Source organism: Sander lucioperca, chromosome 5 (genome assembly GCF_008315115.2).
Source record: "Sander lucioperca isolate FBNREF2018 chromosome 5, SLUC_FBN_1.2, whole genome shotgun sequence".
NCBI lineage: Eukaryota > Metazoa > Chordata > Actinopteri > Perciformes > Percidae > Sander > Sander lucioperca.
In genome coordinates this window covers 14,939,763-14,944,762 of record NC_050177.1, presented here as the reverse complement: position 1 = coordinate 14,944,762, position 5,000 = coordinate 14,939,763, and the positions used below count along the sequence as shown (strand labels likewise).

Here is a 5,000-nt window from a genome sequence, read left to right as displayed (position 1 = left end):
ATCCACGTAGCTAACAGGCTTTACAGCAGCTACATACATACATCCCTGGGATGTATCATGACTTCATAAGATAATACCATGGACGTATTAATAGAACACATGGTGAATTACAACCATTAGCTATATCCATTATTACAGATGCTACATGAGCTCGGGAGAACAGTCATGTGAGCGGGCGGGCGCAGTCCCGCGGCTCTGCTGCGTCCACTATGCGCGTTCATCATGCCAAATTTAATAATTTTGGATTCGCTTCTAATGAATGTTAAAAATGTTAAAAACGTGACGTTTTAAACAAGGACCCTTTCAGTGTTCGGGTGGTAAGTTGATATACCCAGAAACAAATTATCGGCTGAAATATAGACGTTTCTTTCGCCATGCAAAGTCTATGTGAAAAGTCTTTCTGGGCCATGGGGTGCAGTACCACCGTTATCCACTAAGCCCATGGTGGCTTTTAGACTTGACGCTCTTCCTGGGGGCTTGGTTCAGAAGGAGAAACCACACAAACTTGGAAGAGGTGGCCGTATTCCTGCAAACTGAAATAGCTTGTAATGGGCAGATGCAATAAGGGTATCCATGGTTACACCTACGTGCAATACAGAGAGGATATGTTGTATCACAAGACACAATGAGACAACTGATCAAATTGTGTGATCCTGAAGGAGTGGAGCTACCCATATCTATGATGTTGCCTACAAGGCAGTCGCTCTAATGTGATTAAGTGATAGAGGAGTTGAATTTAAAGGTCCCATGACATGGTGCTCTTTGGATGCTTTTATATAGGCCTTAGTGGTCCCTAATACTGTATCTGAAGTCTCTTTATATAGACCTTAGTGGTCCCCTAATACTGTATCTGAAGTCTCTTTATATAGACCTTAGTGGTCCCCTAATACTGTATCTGAAGTCTCTTTATATAGACCTTAGTGGTCCCCTAATACTGTATCTGAAGTCTCTTTATATAGGCCTTAGTGGTCCCCTAATACTGTATCTGAAGTCTCTTTATATAGACCTTAGTGGTCCCCTAATACTGTATCTGAAGTCTCTTTTATATAGACCTTAGTGGTCCTCTAATACTGTATCTGAAGTCTCTTTTTTTCAAATTCTGATTTAGTCTTAGTCTTTTGAATAACACACCATTTAGTTTTAGTCTTATTTTAGTCATCTGAAATCATTTAGTCTTAGTCTAGTTTTAGTCGACCAAATATCATAAAAGTTTTAGTCTAGTCTTAAGTCTTTTAGTCTTAGTCTAGTCTTAAGTCTTTTAGTCTTAGTCTAGTCTTAAGTCTTTTAGTCTTAAGTCTTTTAGTCTTAAGTCTTTTAGTCTTAGTCTAGTTTTAAGTCTTTTAGTCTTAATCTAGTTTTAGTCGACCAAATATTAGCAGATTTTAGTCGACTAAATCTACAGTGGACTTAGTTGACTAAATGTTTCTCCAGTATTTCCGGTAATTTGAAGTATCCATCAGTCTGTTATGGAATGGTATTAAGGTTTGAATATGCAGTACAGACACAGATTTAATACCGTAGGCTAGCCCTGCTCCTCCTCCGCTTTTATTTTGGAGCTGGGAGCCCGGAAACCGGAAGTGTGTGTGCGTGCAGCTGCAGGTGTTTGCCGCCATTTGACAGGTGTTTGAGTGTGTGTGCAGAGCGGCGCCGCGGCGGCTCTTTACCGGACAAAAGTTGAGAGTTTTCTTCGTTTCTGTGTGTCTGTCTGCGACATGAAAAGCAGCACGTGAAGCTTGAGACTGCGCGCGAGACCTTCAGGTAAGCGTGCATTCACCTTGTGTGTGTTTAATGCGCGGGTTATTAACGCTAATTATCCCTTAATTAGCTTCTAATTAGGTCTCTGAAACAGCACGTTAGTTCACGTTGATGTTGCGCTGAGGAAGCTGAAGAAGAGAAGTAACGGAGTACTTTTACTCGACTACTCCGCTGCTGCAGACGGTATGCACTGTAGAACTACAAACTGGCAGAGCTGTAGAACTACAAACTGGCAGAGCTGTAGAACTACAAACTGGCAGAGCTGCAAAGATGAATGGAAACTATTTTGATAATCGATTAATCAGTTTGAGTCATTTTACAATGTCTGTGTGTGTCTGTGTGTCTGTGTGTGTGTATCTCTGTGTGTATCTGTGTGTGTGTGTGTGTGTGTATGTGTGTATCTGTCTGTGTGTGTGTGTGTGTGTGTGTGTGTGTGTGTCTGTGTGTGTGTCTGTGTGTATTTGTGTGTGTGTGTGTCTGTGTGTGTCTGTGTGTCTGTGTGTGTGTATCTCTGTGTGTATCTGTGTGTGTGTGTGTGTGTGTGTGTGTATGTGTGTATCTGTCTGTGTGTGTGTGTGTGTGTGTGTGTGTCTGTGTGTGTGTCTGTGTGTATTTGTGTGTGTGTGTGTCTGTGTGTATCTCTGTGTGTGTGTCTGTGTGTATCTGTGTGTGTGTGTATGTGTGTGTGTGTGTGTGTGTGTCTGTGTGTGTGTGTGTGTATCTGTCTGTGTGTGTGTGTGTGTGTGTGTGTGTGTGTCTGTGTGTATTTGTGTGTGTGTGTGTGTGTGTGTGTGTGTGTATTTGTGTGTGTGTGTGTGTCTGTGTGTATTTGTGTGTGTGTGTCTGTGTGTCTGTGTGTGTATCTGTGTGTGTGTGTCAATGTGTGTGTGTGTGTGTGTGTGTGTCTGTGTGTATCTGTGTGTGTGTGTGTGTGTGTGTGTGTGTGTGTGTGTGTGTGTGTCTCTGTGTGTGTCTGTGTGTCAATGTGTGTCAATGTGTGTGTGTGTCACTGTGTGTGTCTGTGTGTGTCTGTGTGTGTCTGTGTGTGTGTGTGTGTGTGTGTGTGTGTGTGTGTGTGTGTGTGTGTGTGTGTGTCTCTGTGTGTGTGTGTTTCTGTGTGTGTGTGTGTGTGTGTGCGTGTGTGTCTGTGTATCTGTGTGTGTGTGTGTGTGTGTCTCTGTGTGTGTGTGTGTGTGTGTCTGTGTGTGTGTGTGTGTGTGTGTGTGTGTGTGTGTGTGTGTGTGTGTGTGTGTGTGTATCTGTGTGTGTCTGTCTGTGTGTGTGTGTCTGTGTGTATCTGTGTGTGTGTGTGTGTGTGTGTCTCTGTGTGTGTGTGTGTGTGTGTCTGTGTGTATCTCTGAGTGTGTGTGTGTATATATCTGTGTGTGTGTGTGTATCTGTGTGTGTGTGTGTGTGTGTGTGTGTGTGTGTGTGTGTGTAACTTTTTCAGTCCTGATACCGATGCCAGGGCTTTGTGTATCTATCAATACCTGATACCGATCGATACGTTGTTGAATTATTCTCATATATATATATATATATATTCTCATATATATATATACTCATACCTTCCTCCACCATGTGGAAGAGACTGAAGGCACCAGACTTATAACTAAGACCAAATAAAACGTGGAAACTAGCTACTTTGTCAATATGGGGGCCGATGTGTGATCTTAATATGGGATGTTAAGGTGCAGCCCTCTGATCCACATTAGAGCCCAAACTACTCGTTCATCAGATCACATGGGGTCAGGTCTGCTGACACCTGACACAGAGAGCCACCTGGAGCTGCTTCACAGCTGTCTGTGGAAACTGGAGGATCAGATCAGGGAGTGTTTCTCTGCCTGTCTCTCTCTCTGTCTGTCTGTCTCTGTCTGCCTGTCTGTCTGCCTGCTTCATCAGCTGTCTGTGGAAACTGGAGGATCAGATGAAGATTGTTTGTGTTTTGGGTGTTGATGGATGGACCGTTGAGGCTGACGTCAGTTTGTTTTCATCACATGTCAGATCTGATCAAACATCTGCTGAAACATCTGTAATCTCTCCTCCAATCACAGCGGGGAGACATCCACTACCTGCCTGTCTGTCTGCCTGTCTTTAGACAGCTTTAGACCCTGCCTGCCTGTCTGTCTGCCTGTCTCTGGACATCTTTAGACCCTGCCTGCCTGTCTGTCTGCCTGTCTGTCTGCCTGTCTTTAGACAGCTTTAGACCCTGCCTGTCTGTCTGCCTGACTGTCTGTCTGCCTGCCTGTCTGTCTGACTGTCTGCCTGACCCTGCCTGCCTGACGGTCTGCCTGTCTGTCTGTTTGTCTGTCTGTCTGTCTGCCCGTCTTTAGACAGCATTAGACCCTGCTGCCTGTCTGTCTGCCTATCTGTCTGCTTGTCTGTCTGCCTGTCTTTAGACAGCTTTAGACCCTGCCTGTCTGTCTGTCTGCCTGACTGTCTGCCTGCCTGTCTGTCTGACTGTCTGCCTGACCCTGCCTGCCTGACGGTCTGCCTGTCTGTCTGTTTGCCTGTCTGTCTGCCTGTCTCTGGACATCTTTAGACCCTGCCTGTCTGTCTGCCTGACCCTGCCTGCCTGTCTGTCTGCCTGTCTTTAGACAGCTTTAGACCCTGCCTGTCTGTCTGTCTGCCTGACTGTCTGCCTGCCTGTCTGTCTGACTGTCTGCCTGACCCTGCCTGCCTGACGGTCTGCCTGTCTGTCTGTTTGTCTGTCTGTCTGCCTGTCTTTAGACAGCATTAGACCCTGCTGCCTGTCTGTCTGCCTGTCTGTCTGCTTGTCTGTCTGCCTGTCTGTCTGCCTGTCTGTAGACAGTATTAGACCCTGCTGCCTGTCTGTCTGCCTGTCTGTAGACAGTATTAGACCCTGCTGCCTGTCTGTCTGCCTGTCTGTCTGCCTTTCTTTAGACAGCTTTAGACCCTGCCTGCCTGTCTGTCTGCCTGTCTCTGGACATCTTTAGACCCTGCCTGCCTGCCTGTCTGTCTGTCCGCCTGTCTGTCTGCCTGTCTGTATACAGTATTAGACCCTGCTACCTGTCTGTCTGCCTGTCTGTCTGCTTGTCTGTCTGCCTGTCTTTAGACAGCTTTAGACCCTGCTGCCTGTCTGTCTGTCTGCCTGTCTTTAGACAGCTTTAGACCCTGCTGCCTGTCTGTCTGCCTGTCTGTCTGCCTGTCTCTGGACATCTTTAGACCCTGCCTGCCTGTCTGTCTGCCTGTCTGTCTGCCTGTCTTTAGACAGCTTTAGACCC

General features: G+C 46.0%; 1 protein-coding gene across 2 annotated transcripts in view; it reads left to right on the top strand.

Annotated features, from left to right (window-relative positions):
- Positions 1-1,628: 1,628 nt before the first annotated feature.
- Positions 1,629-5,000, top strand: part of col4a4 (collagen, type IV, alpha 4) — a 77,953-nt gene continuing 74,581 nt past the window's right edge. For both annotated transcript variants that reach the window (XM_031307564.2, XM_031307565.2), the window contains exon 1: positions 1,629-1,758. The gene's annotated coding sequence lies outside the window, so the exon portion shown is untranslated. The remainder of the gene's footprint in view (positions 1,759-5,000) is intronic.